At 32.7% G+C, this 14,838-nt stretch overlaps 1 protein-coding gene across 1 annotated transcript in view; it reads right to left on the bottom strand.

Moving 5' to 3' along the window:
• Nucleotides 1-14,631, bottom strand: part of LOC115876119 — a gene marked incomplete at its 3' end in the record, with an annotated part of 62,473 nt that extends 47,842 nt beyond the window's left edge. The window contains exon 1 of the mRNA XM_030891811.1: nt 14,205-14,631. The remainder of the gene's footprint in view (nt 1-14,204) is intronic.
• Nucleotides 14,632-14,838: the final 207 nt, after the last annotated feature.

The following is a 14,838-nucleotide window of genomic DNA, read 5'->3' as shown; positions in this document are numbered from 1 at the left end:
GGAAAAGCACACAAATTAGTACTTTTTAGAAATATATTCATTCTAAAATAACTATTTGACAGTCTAGATACAATTAAAACATGGACCACAGTGATATATGATATTTCTTCTAAACACATTTATAATGTAACCTAAGGATCAGAAGAGGACGACAATATATCTGAAAAGGTCGCAGAGAAACACCTCGAAGAATCTAACCTAATCTTACTACCCATTATAATAAATACAACTAAACTACTTGAACTTGGTCTACCCTGTATAAGCAACAATTCCGCTATCGATATGTTCAACGCTATATTCGTTTTTTTTCTCTCTTAGCTCGATATTATCTCGGCATTGTTGACACATACGGGTGTATTTATTAATTTTTAATCTGCGTACGGTTGCCAAACCCTAATTTTTGTTCCAAAAATATTTAAATGAAAGTCGCCGCGGCTGCCGTTCAACACCCAGTGGATTTAAGACATTGTCTTAGAGCAAGCGACACGTAGAAAGTGCCTCGGTTTCGATACGCCGCGCTGTGATAAAGATCAAGTTTTAATTGTGGCATGAGTTGGACGTTTCGATGTATGAAGAAAAAAAAACGGCGGTTTTGAAATACACCCGCATATATAGGATTTGTTGTTTCGATAGAATATGGGCGTTTTCCGTGAAACTTTCGGTTGATTAACAACAGAGATAATTAAAATATTCTTATAGTACTACCTTTCAGGTTTCGATAGATAATTAAAACAAATTGTGTGTTTGCACTATATGCGGATATTTGAAGTGAAACTTCTTCTTACGGGTCAGTTAGTCTATCTGTCTGAGGTATCTATTCAGGTACCTCTATCCACGTGCCGAGTTTGGTTCCAATTGACCCATAATTAAGAAAAGTCCTGATGATTTCGTCCATTTAGAGGCATCGATCGGTTCGAAACGTCGATGGCGTCGTCCTGTAGCAGGCCCGTCCTCAATTATGCCGAAATGGACCCACATTGGTCTTCAATATCAAATCCTTAGTCCCACCCTGATGAAGATGTAAGTCGAAAAGACGTCGTAAGACGAAACGTCGATTCCAAGTTTGCAGGGTGGGAGTTTCAGCCCCCTAGATGACATAGGGCCAGAGTTACGATGCTGCAAGATCGTTGCCATTTTTGACGCTAGCTCGTGTGTCGTGGCCTTGAATTTTTACTCCTATCGCGTGTAACGAAGTTTCATTTCAAAAACGTGTATAGCAAGACGTAAATTACAGCAATTTATCAACCCCTTTTTGGTCAGATGTATCGCTGCCAGTTCCAAGTGTAAAGTAATCTAAATCAAGCGTGAGGTTGTCCATCGAGGATGCCAGCATTGGTGCTATTAATAAGTGATTGCCATATTGTGGAAATTTCCATACCTACTTGGATTGTTAATGACCTTATTGCTGCTTGATACAATAACCGGTTTTTAAATTTACATGTTTTCCAATGAAGTTTCTTGTAGACAACTCCACTTTATATTGTGCTGCCTTGGACCACATATGGTCTTCAATACTGGACTTCATTATTTCAACTCGTTGTGCATGTGTGTGTTTTTAATGTTCGTTAAATCGTACGTTTTGTCTCTCCAATATACGACTCACCGCAGTCACAGGATACCTGTTAGATATACTCTTTCTCTTGTTTTGATATTGACACTAAAAGAATTTCGGACTGTCATTGTCTTTATTTATTTTGATTAACACAACGTTTCGGTCAGAAGGATCACTGACCGTATTCAAGTGTGAACTAAGCCGAGCATTCACCTGCGAATAAGTTGGATGTAGTCAAGCATGTGGTTGTCCACCGGGCATACCTGCATTGGAGCGTTTTATGAATGGTTGCTACATTGTTGAAATTTCTATACTTGGATTACTAAAGATTTTATTATTGCTAGATACGAATACGGGCTTTTTAAATTTGCGCTTTTTCCAATGGGGTTCATTGTGGACAACCCGGGTTTCTGACCATTTTATGTTGTGGTGCTTGAATCTACACATGATCTGTAATACGCGACTTCATGGTTTCATCTCTTTGCGCCATATGTTTTTTATGTTCGTCAAGTCGTACATGCATGTAGAGGATGCATGTTTTGTCTCTTCAATATACGACTAGCCGCACTCGCAAGGTACCTTGTAAATGCACTCTTTCTCTTGTTTTGATGATTCCGGTTTTGTTTTTAATAGGACACTTCTTAGAGTAGTCCCAGACTTTAAAACAGTTTTAATTATATATTGTTTGGCTGTCTTGACCTGATCTTCTCCTCCGATGTTCCTTTCACATATAGAATCAAGAGCGATAGAGAGAGTATCCTCCTCAGGCTGGTGCACCGTGAGTCTTGCATTTGGATATAATATTGTCGAGGAATTATAGAAAACATTCTAGAAGACTTCCTGAAGACTGTGACCTGTGACCAGTGGTAGATAGCAAAAAGATAAAACAACTACTATAGCACAAAAAGAACCTAGTACGCATAATTGTAGGTGTCATCACTGGAAACTGCCCTACGGGAGTAAACCTCGTGAGATGGAAGTTAACCAACGACGACTACTGCAGAGAATGCGGAGAGTAAGAAGAAATATATAGAGCACCTGCTGTGCCACTGTCCGGCACTGGAATACCGACGCTTTAAAACTTTAGTGCAAGGTTTTTTGGAGGGATTAGAGGAAGCAGCAGAAGCCAACATCAGCGACATCGCGAACTTTGCAAAGAGATGGAAGTGCTTTAACGCAAAGGAAGAATGAGAGGAAGGTTTGGTACAACAATAACAGAGATATCCCAATGGGCCCAAGGCCTCCGAGTGAGGGATCCGACATAATCCTAGCTACCCAACCTAACCTAGAATACTTCCTGAACATAAAAGTAAAAAAGTTAAGATGATTTTTTTTACTAATTTCCCATTTACACTCCCAGAAAGATTTTTTAAGAAATCTACAAATTTAAATTAATTTTATATATTAAATCCTAACATCACATTTTGTATAAAAATTTTCATTTACTGTTTCCTTGTACCGTCGTAAAACTAAACAATCAACAGCTACTTTGGAATGTAAATATTTCGCTGGCAATTTACTATTGATAAATACAATAAAAAGCCGTAAAATTGCCATTCTGTTAACACACTACCAAATAGAACCGCTATCCGTTAGTCCGCGGTATATGACATTTAAATATACGCTAAAATGTAAATAAAATTATATCCTACGACTGGCTTACAATGGAAAAAATGCTGATGCTCTTTATGGGTCCATTGAACGTTTAACCATTGAGTGTTTAAAGTTAATTACTTAATTTTATTTATTTTTTAAATTTTAATTTAAACAGGGTCAAAAAAAGAAAAAGCAAGCACTCCACTAACTGGATAAGAGCCATTCTGGTTCCCAAGTGGAAACCAACTTAAACCAAAATTCAAGAACCTGGAAGACTCCATTCGTGATCTTGAATGGGAATCGTCCAACGTTCTAATACACTCGAAGAAATTTCTCAGAACTTACTACTTAATCAAAGATTTTCTTCGATTTGACCCTTAACTTGTCCGGTAATAGATATGTATCATAAACGGTCCGGCGTAGTCTGTAGGACTACGCCTTCTAAAAAGTTTAAAAAACACAGAAAAACTAAAAAATAAAAAAAAATATTTCATTGTATATTATATTATGTATTATTGAACTAATGTAGACAAAAATGGGTTCAATTTAATATAAACTTTAAGAAAATATAGTACAAAATACAATAACATACATATAAATTTGAAAAAAAAATGAATTAGGTTTTTACTAAGCTCTAAAAAATAAAACCAAATTACTAACAGTCATTACAATATCGAAATAAGTTTTTAGTACTATATTTAAAAAAAATAAGTTAGAAAACTGGAGTTAAAGAAAAAGTTTCTAGTTACAGCATGAGGCAAAGTCCATTGGTTTCCTAAACATGTTTTAAAAATGGATTTGTACATTCTAGGCATTAAAAATAATTAACTAGGACATAACATTGTCTTTAACTAGGATAAGAACTTTAGGATAAGAATATCTAAGTGGGCGTGTTCTAGTTGTACAGGAATTGGAAGTATTCTACCAATTGTAAAGTGTATTTCCCGTGGAATATTTGACATTGTCAAACGCATTTGTCTGGCAGATTGTCATATTGTTACTGTCACAGTCCTCATCATATCATTTTAATAGAGTTTCTTCATAACTAGAGTCCCCTAAACGCACTCTTTTCGAAGGCCCAGCCATATTTTACAAAAATTTGTCACACACAAAATCTTACACAAACGGTCCGGCGTCGTCTGAGAGACTACGGCTTAAGTAACTTATGCCAGAACTTCTAAAAAACTAAACCAGTTTGGGCATAAATCTGGCTATCATTAGTTGACTGAGAGGGGGAGGATTAGCTGGAACGCCAATCCTGTAGGCGGTCCCAGTAACTAATGAGAATGAGTTAATTATTTGGCGTAGTCTGTTAGACCACGCCGGACCAGTTCCCTCAAGAACAATCTTCGAATTGTCACGGAGTTCTAACAGGACACTGTCGCTGTTACTTGGAGAGGGCACCCAGAGTAGGAGGACTTTATTTTCTTTGCCTAATTTGTTCAGCTTTTCACAATTTGTTGTTGCTAGCCACTATTTTAAACTGAGTTGGAGAAGAATAATAACTGCGATATCACTAATTCGTTTCTTATTGATTAAAGAGTTCAAAATCATTTAAAATGACATTATAAAATAAAAGCTGTTCCATAATTTAACAAAGCATGATTTACATTTTCTTGTTTTATTTTCATAAAATGCTTAAACACTATTTATAATAAATTAGTAAATCGTAATGCATATCATACTGTGTTATGATAATTATATATATAGATGACATAAATAAACTGAGCTATAGAAATAATAAAAATAAAACACTGAAATGCAAAAAAAAACGTAACGGATCATTTTTTCATCAAGTTTAAAGTGTTTTTTTTTACTTTTAGCCCCATTTTCAACTTTAATTCATAAAACTCAGTTTTTTATTAACTTAGTATTTGGCTTATACAGGGTTAATTATTGAAGGGTTATTTTTTATCCTAACTTTAAAACACCCTGTGTCGTGAATGTCGTGATTGATTTTAAATTAAACATTATTTCTCTGTCAGAACCATGTTTCCTGAGCATTTTGTTTTTTGACTTATGTCAACACATGCCTTGGTTAATTTTTAATAGCGAATAAATGAACTTGCGATCAACAATTTGCAATTTTTTTCAATTATCATTACTTTATGATGTTATTTTTTAATATCACGAGATTTGGTGACTATTATCGTAACGTCATATCGACACTGATTAGAACTCTGTATTAAAAATTTAAAAAAACGTTAAAATGTAACAATACAGGCTTGGTTTTAATTAATACTAGTAACATTAAAAAAACTAAGGATATTAAAAAAAATGACTGTAATAACTAAGTGTACAAACAAAAAAATTGTAAAAATACTGTTATACTTTGTATTGCTTTCCCCGGCTGCTATAACTGTCTGTAGACATCGCTTCATAATGTTAATGAGGCTGCAAATATGTTGTGATATGTTTTCCCATTCTTCTTCAAGGGCCAAGCGAATATTCATAATTTCGGCCATCTTCAACAAGATCAATGACTTTTGCACAATCTTCGACATAAGAACCATATTCAATCGTACACAACAATAATCACCAAAGCCACTTCGTCACTATGAAGAATAACATCAAAATCTAACGATAATTGAAAAAATTACAAAATGTTGGTGGCAAGTTCATTTCGCTCTTAAAAATTAACCAAGGCATGTGTTGACATAAATCAAAAAACAAAATATTCAGGAGACATAGTTCTGACCAAAAAATAATGTTTTAGGAAAATTTGCTCACGAAATTATTGTACAGGGTGTTTTAAAGATAGGGTAAAAAACAACTCTTCGATTAACCGTGTATAATAATAAGTCAAATACTAAAGTTTATAATAAACTGAGTTTACAAAATAAAATTGATATATTTATATACAGTTTGCTAAAAAACTCGTGGAAATATAGGGCTATAAAAATAAAAAAATATAATATTTTTAACTTGACCAAAAATTTTTCCGTTGCGTTTATTTGCCATCTGAGTGTATAATATTCCATAACACACACAACGATTTTAGATATGTTGATATTTAAAAAAATTAAAATTTACGAATTTCCAACCAAACCAAGTCCAATGTTGTGGTCTTTTATTTTTAAGTTTTATTAATGTTTCAATTTTCAAGATTCAAGATCGGCAAAAAAAAGTTTTTTTTAATTTCACTCAAAATGAGGGAAATATTGGGGTTAAACATTTAAAAAAATCGTCACTCCAAAATTACAGTAGCTAGCGAAAGTAGCGAAACGCGGTTTTCAATTTAAGAATAGGAATAATATTTGCAACAAAATTTGTATAACATCAAAATCAGTCAAAGTCGCAGTTTTTGAGATATGCCGTGTTTCCGTAGTCCGTTTTTGAGAAAATCCCTGTGGAGAACTCCAAACTCCCATCGGACGCGACCCCAGGTGGCAGATAGGGGAAATAACCGCGGACCAAAATTGGACAAATTCCTTTACTTTGAAACTAAAAGAACTGCCTACCAACTTTTTATTAACATATTTTAGTATGGGTGGCTATACGTGCCTCCCGGCGCCAATTTTTTTAATGTATCAATTTTTTTTCTTTTCTTCTCAGAATATTTCTTGTTCTTTGTCCACATTTATCTACCTTTATTTCGAAATATACAAATCTTACGCACCTATGTAAGAGATATTATTCTATTTCGTCAACGAAATAAATCAAACCAACCGAACAGCCATCGGACACAGCTCTATATCCGTCAGCTGTATCAAGATTGATTAAATCGGGCTCGCCCTGTACACACTATAGCGCGCACATACACACGCCCACGCCTCAAGTGGTTCGCTCCGTATTTCTAATAATTTGTGGGACATTTTAATGTACTATGTCCGCGCGAGGTTGTGAAATATTCAATGGCGATACCGAGTTATATGTTTTCATTAGAAACTGTACCATAAACGCGGTATTTATTCTCGCCGGGTGAATACGGGCCTTCTGGTACTTCTTTATCTTTCGATGGGTCGATGAGTTTATCGAACCTCGAACCGCTCCTGTATAGGTACTTCGGAGCGAGATCGGGATATTTATTTTCCATTAAATGGCTACCACGACAGCTGTTTTTTTATTCGTTTTTGGTTTTATATTTATATTTGGAAATATGTTTTTTAGGGTGAAGAAACAACATTAACATTGACTTGTATATTCTAGTGATGAAATAAGAATAGTAAAAATAAGATATTTTTGCATAGTTTCACAAAAGAGGTAATTTTGCAAACCCGTTATTAATATTAAATGGTTATTACTAAACAATATTATTTTCACAATGAGTTTTGTGACTTTAAAAATTAAATTTAAATCAAAAATACAATCTTGTAATAAAATTGCATGTCTGTAGACATATTCACAAAACTTGTGTGAATTTACCATAATATATTTAGTAACAAATGACGCCACGTCACGTAACTTCTTGTAAAGCTGATGCGAATTAAGTAATGGATTGTAAACGTAGTTAGAGGAAAGATGAAGAACATTAGTTTTTTGAAGAGGTGGGAGTCTCAGAGCGTGGGTGATTAGTGTTTTTATAATTTAAGGGTAAGTATATTATACTAGTTATGTTTATATTATGTAGTTTCTGTAAATATAAAGCCAGCTGTCTTAGAAAACATAATTTCAATTTCTTATAATTATTTGCATTTTAATTTTAGCGATCTTTTTTATATAAACATAATTGTTCCATGATCTCTCTATATTAACATTATCTTTAAGTATTATTTCGTCCTATTGCTGCCAAAAGTCACTAACTAACATTTTTCCGAACAACCAAATTCAATCACTAACTATGTTTTGAAGTGGAGAATCAATTGCAAAAATCATTAACTACGATTTCTGGCTATTTATGTTATATCAGTATACCGAATAGTTACTAACTCTAACATCTTTATGCAATGCAATTCATCTTTAGACGCATTTTTCTCGGAAGTAATAAAAAGTAAGTTAGTGACTTTTGGCAGCAATGGGACGATTTATTCCTTCAGATTGTGTTTCGGAGGACAAATTTAATAGAGGACCGGAATAGAGGACTCTTTTCTATACATTCATAGTCTCTAAGTTGGTAAGTTGACTGTTTAGATACATTTTTCTTGCATGTTTTTTTATTTTTTATTTAATGGCTATTTTGTTCCTATTTTGGTTAGGCGCAGAATTCCAGTAAGGTTCTTCTAGACAAGAAGAGATGACAATGAGTATCTTACAAACATAAGTTCTGTTTAGTGACTTTTTATTAACTTTTATAATAAATATTCATTATATAACACTCAACATTATTTACTTCAAGTCTTCAACTTATTGTAAATTGTACAAATGTACTTAGTCATCCAAAGTAGGTACCTATTAGATATTATTTACGATAATCAAGTGTGCTGAGTAGGTTTATTGCGAACAATTAAAGAAAGTTGCAGTTTAATCAAAATTCCAAACAAAGGACGTTTACAGAAAGCCTAATTGTTTTTTTTGTCTGGGTTATTTTGCAATTACACCTACTTATTTTATAAAACAACTAATAACGTAATTTAATATATCTAACATATAATATAACAATAAATATCATTTGATGGAAACATTTAAAGAAAAATTAAGAGTGTGCAATATCAAGACACTTATAATATGATAATTTGTAATTCTTCTTGTTATCATTAGTATTCCATAACTGTTATTTAAAAATTGAATATTAGTGGTAAACAGTAATAATTGTTACATTAACCATTGATTGTTAGGTATACGAGGTTTAAGAAAGTAAGCTGTCATTATCAGAACATAGCTAACTAAGAACTAAGGCAAGTGTCCCAGTAATCGGCACTTTCTTTGTCACATTACAGTTTTTATCAAACATTAAGGAATTTTTATATATATAGCACAATAATAAATTAAAATGTATTTCACAGATTTGATACTATTTGATAGATTTCAACATGTGCATTTTATAATAGCTGTCATAATTCTTTTCTGCATACTTTTTGGTACGTGATTGACACGATGTTGGTTTTGTGCAAGTTCTTTAACGTGTATGTTCAGACATCCAAACTTTTAAGATAGATTAGAAGTGTACAAAATTAAGTTTAATCATGTATGTTTTATATTAAATAACCTTTATTGATATTAAACTAGCTGTTTTTAGGCGGTTATACAAGATTTAAAGAATCGTTTTAATTTATTTTCGTGCGCCGATTACTAGATCTAATAAAAGTGGTGGTGTCCTAATAATCGGCACATATGATGGAAGTAAAAATTATAATTGCGTATAGATTAATTATTTTTGTTAGTATGTCTTACTATATACCTTATCTTTAATGGTGTTATTTTAGGCAGTAAAAATATGCGCACCAGTCTTCGTCATACCAATTAGTTTCGGGATTTTAAAGAAAATATATGTTAATTAGAGATGACGAATACCGGGACATGGGGGTGACGATTTCTGGTCATCATCAGATAATATGGTAAGTAAACTTAAATATTCCGTAGATAAGACGTTTAAAACGATTGAAGCTGTTAATAATGGTTTATCCATTAAGAACAACTCTGTGAGGTAAGGGTACAGACCCTATATCGCGATGAAAATGGGACCACAATCCGTTTTAAGCCTACCAGAGGAAAACAATTTAATTGATAATATATGGATAATAGATAAATTTCAAGCCTCTCATTATTTCTTGTCGAAACTTAAATAATTATTGAACACTTTGAAGAAGGAGATTCAGAAGAAAAACATTTAAAAACGAAACTACAAAGCAAAATAAAATTTCGACAGCACAAACAACTCTAACAATCAGAAAGCAAACCCTCAAGAATATTCTCAAAAGGGCATGATCCAGGGCATGAAATGTAAGAGCTGGGTGCACGAAAAATGTACTGGAGCAAAAAAGTCTTAAAAATAACAATTATTCGTAATAAGTAAATATTAATTTCATGTTTACTATTAATACAGTATTTCATTTAAATATGATGATTTCTCGGACACGATAATGACGATAACTGGGATAACTGCATTTAAGGGGTGACGAATGTGTACTTAAAAGAAAAAAAGATTTATAGGGATATTTAACGCTAGAGAAATTCAAAAATACAACCTAGAATAATGAATTCTTACAAATGAAATTAGTACCAAAAACTATAAAAAATATTTCTATAAGAGATATACCCTATATCTATTCATTAAATAAAATGTTACAGTTGCTATTGTAACGTTTAAATACTTTTAATAAATCGAAAAATAATTGTAAATGTTATAAAACTATATAAAAATTATTTGTATAACACATATACCTACTACATATCTATTCATCAATTAAAATGTTGGACCGATTTTTGAAGTAATTTCGTATGAATCCATTAGACGTCTAAAGGGCAGGGATTTATTTTGAAATTTATGTACAGGGTGGGTCAAATTCGACGCTTTTAAATGGAAACATCCTTTTCTATAGGAGATAGGCAAAAACTAATATCGGTGTCTGGAGCTCAATTTTTATCAAAAACATGATGGTGAAAACCGCACATCAATATCTGTTACCGTTTCGGAGTTACGGGGTGTTTTTCAAAAATGTGCATTTTTAACAAATCGCTGTAACTTTTTTGCTATGGAAAATTTTGTATTTCCATGAAAACATTTCCAAAGCACCTTTTTACGTAGAATTTAATGGTTTAAGTATAATATTTTTAAAATTAATAATTTAAGAGTTATCAACAGAAAAATTGATTTTTTATTTGCGACACCCTCTATATTTTTAATTAACTGAAAAGAATTTAAAATTACCTTTTCAAAAATATAGCACACTTGATATTTTGTTATAATCCCCTTCGAAATACAGAATTTTTAAAAGTTCGCCACTTTTAACCAGTAGGCTTTGGACCCATTATTGATGATATTCCCTTAATGGAACTCGAAAACATATTTTTCCAGCAAGACAACGCACCGCCTCAGAACGCTGAAGTTATCAGCAAATTTTTGCAGCCAATTTCAAGAATATTTGAATAGCTAACCAAGATCCCAGCCGTTGGCCGTCGAGGCCGCCTGACTTAGTGCCCATGAATCTAATCCTATGGATATATTTGCGGAAGAATAAAGGTTCCTTATTCTTCCGTATAATCTAGACAAGAATTAGAAATACTTAGCAGTTATGAGAGGGAATCTTTCACCCCTACTGAGTTAATGAATTCCCCGAGAAATGTTCAAAAACTGCCCCGTTTGTCCATAACAGAAGACGATCGATATGTTGAACACTTGTAGCAAAATCTCATGTCTTAGTTTGCTATTTATTTTTATTGTTATTAGATATAGTTTAAATGTGTTGATGTTGGTTAAATATATTTTAAATTGTTATAAAATTCTGCATCTCTCATAGCAAATATTATTTTCGTTTTAATTGATGCTCACAGCTAGAATTTTTTTGCATTACAGCCGGTGCCGTTCAAAGCCTACTTATTTAAAGCGGGCGAATTTTTATACTCTATATATCTCGAAGAGGAATCGAGCAAAATATCAAGTGTGTTATATTTTTGGAAAGGTAATTTTAAATTATTTTCAATAAATTAAAAATATACAGGGTGTCCCATATAAAGAATCAAATTTTCTGTTGATAATTCTTAAATTATTAATTTTAAAAAAAATATACTTAAACCATTAAATTCTACGTAAAAAGGTGCTTTGGAAATGTTTTCATAGAAATACAAAATTTTCAATAGCAAAAAAGTTACAGTGATTTGTTAAAAATGCACATTTTTGAAAAACACCCTGTAACTCCGAAACAGTAACAGGTATTGATGTGCGGTTTTCACCATCATGTTTTTCATGAAAACTGAGCTCCAGACACCCATATTAGTTTTCGTCTATCTCCTATAGAAAAGGGTGTTTCCCTTTAAAAGCGTCGAATTTGACCCACCCTGTACAAGTGACAAAAAACGTTGTTCGAATACATTTCATTCGCAACCTCTAGTGCAGAAAAAGATTCTTTTGATGTTATAGACTATATCTTCAAATGATCAGAAAATATGCTGTTTTATATATTTTTTGAAACAGCTGTATATTGGTCAAGATAACTTCTGCCTTCATCAATAATTTGTGACATTTCGACCTGCAGTATTTTACACTTTGCCAATAAATAATACTAATTTCATTCTGGACTTAAAACTATTTCCGAACAATAGTGTATTGCGTAAAGAGTAAAAATTAAACTCTTTTTGACGAGTTTGTACGTTTGACGGACTAGCATAAACAGGAAGGCGCAAAAGTACATTTTTACTCCGAGTAGAATATACTATATTTTTTTAAACTTTATACAAATAATTTTTTCATCAATTTCAAACGTTGCAAATAATATAAAATGTAATACCTTGTACGTAATCGAGTAACAATTTGTACACTCCTTGAAATTGACGCTTAATATCAGTTTAATAATATATTTTTGTACTTTTATTCTTAGGCGTAAAAGTGCTTTATTTATGTCTAGGCGTTGAAATGACAAAAATTAATACTCTTGTGACATTTCAAAAAAAATCCTTTTGATCTGAAGCGAGAGACTTTTTGCGGAATATATTGGTGACCGATGAGGGAAAATGACACGCGCCGGAGAATTGTTAATGTTATCAGACTTTAATTGGAATTATGTCCTAATTATTTGGAAATCCGATTTAAATAACGTTTTCTATTAAAATCAAAAAGTCTGATTTAAATTTAAAAAAAACTGATTTTTTTTGATTTAAAAAAAATCATGATTTTTTCCAACCCTGCTTTTTGGTATGTGATTGAGACGATGTTGGTTCTGTGCAAGTTCTTTAACGTGTATGTTAAGACATCCAAATTTTTAAGATAGATTAGAAATGTACAAAATTAAGTTTAATCATGTTTTATATTAAATAACCTGTGCTGATATTAAACTTTCTGTCTTTAGGCGATTATACAAGATTTAAAGAAGATTTTTAGTTTATTTTCGTGTGCCGATTACTAGATCTAATAAGTAGTGGTGTCCTAATAATCGGCACATATGACGGTGATTGGTGCATGGAAGTAAAAATTATAATTGCGTACCTATATATTAGTATGTCTTACTACCTTATCTTTAATGGTGTTATTTTAAGCAGTAAGAATATGCGTACTCTATCTCCGTCATACCAATTTGGGTTACCCCAATTTGTTTGGGGATTTTAAAGAAAATATATGTAAATTATAGATGACGAATACCGGGATATGGGGATGACGATTTCTGGTCATCATCAGATAATATGGTAAGAAAACTGAAATATTCCGCAGATAACACGCTTAAAACGATTGAAGCTGTTCATATTGGATTATCCATTAAGAACAGCATTGTGAGATAAGGTTATTGTACAGACCCTATCGCGATGAAAATGGGACCACAATCCGTTTTAAGCCTACCAGAGGAAAACATCTTAATTAATAATATATGGATAATAGATAAATTACATGCCTCTCATTATTTCTTTCCAGAACTTAAATAATTATTGAACACTTTGAAGAAGGAGATTCAGAAGAAAAACATTTAAAAACGAAACTACAAAAAAAACGAAACTACAAAGCAAAAATTTCGACAACACAAACAACTCTAACAATCAGAAAGCAAACCCTCAAGAATATTCTCAAGAGGGCATGAAATGTAAGAGCTGGGTGCACGAAAAATGTACTGGAGCAAAAAAGTCTTAAAAATAACAATTATTCGTATTAAGTGAATACTAATTTCATGTTTACTATAAATACAGTATTTCATTTAACTATGATGATTTCTCGGACACGATAATGACAATAACTGGGACAATTACATTTAAGGGCTGACGAATACTGAGGCAATGTGTATTTAAGAGAAAAAAATAATTATAGCGATAATTGACGCCAGAGAAATTCAAAAATACAACCTAGAATAATGAATTATTACAAAAGAAATTATTACCAAAAGCAATAATCCATATAATTTGGATATATCACCATACGTATTATGAACTTTTCTTAATGTGGCGAGCACTGGTACATTTACCTTAAGTATTTTAATTATTTTGGATAGCTTTGCAACCAGTTGCTTTGTTTGAAATTTGATTAATCAGAATCACTTACCTTTTCAAGTTTTGCTTTATCCAAAATTGTCCAAGAACCTCACAAATCGTTTTTGTCCACAAACATATAAGTACGTAATTAAGAAATCAAGTCCTATGTCGAATAGTAAGGCACTCAAACAAGGAATGTCACTGCAAGTTTCAAACAAAGTCTTTCATTTGTTTCAATCACAATCAAGTCTTGTTTATATGGCACACTTTACACCAATACTTGAACGTTCAACCGAATCACTGGTTTATTAAAGAGTCTTCTTTAAAAAAGCACACCATATACGAAAATATAGTAAAATAACAACACAGGACGTTGCCGGTAAAAAGTAATAGTAAACCAATTCTCGTAATAAGTCCTTCTCTCGAGCTTTCACAGCACCCTACGATCTCTCTACCGACACGAACAGTCGAACGTCCCGCGTTCGACTCGCGTTCATTTGTTTCCCGACGTGTTTTCCGATTCCGTAGAATCGAGCGTGCGACGCGTTTACCCCCACCGCGGTCGGATCGAGAGGAATTTCTGTAAAATTGTGCGATTGTGATTCGCTGGGGGGCCGGGCTTGCGCGGGGTAAGGGGGCGGAGGTATTTTCGGTGGTTTTTGGCGTTGTTCGGACGTGCCGATTGTCTCAAATTGGCGTTTTGA

The sequence above is a fragment of the Sitophilus oryzae genome, unplaced genomic scaffold (assembly GCF_002938485.1).
Source record: "Sitophilus oryzae breed Bouriz unplaced genomic scaffold, Soryzae_2.0 scaffold_1398_pilon_pilon, whole genome shotgun sequence".
Classification (NCBI taxonomy): Eukaryota; Metazoa; Arthropoda; class Insecta; order Coleoptera; family Curculionidae; genus Sitophilus; species Sitophilus oryzae.
This window is presented reverse-complemented; position numbering and strand designations above follow the sequence as displayed.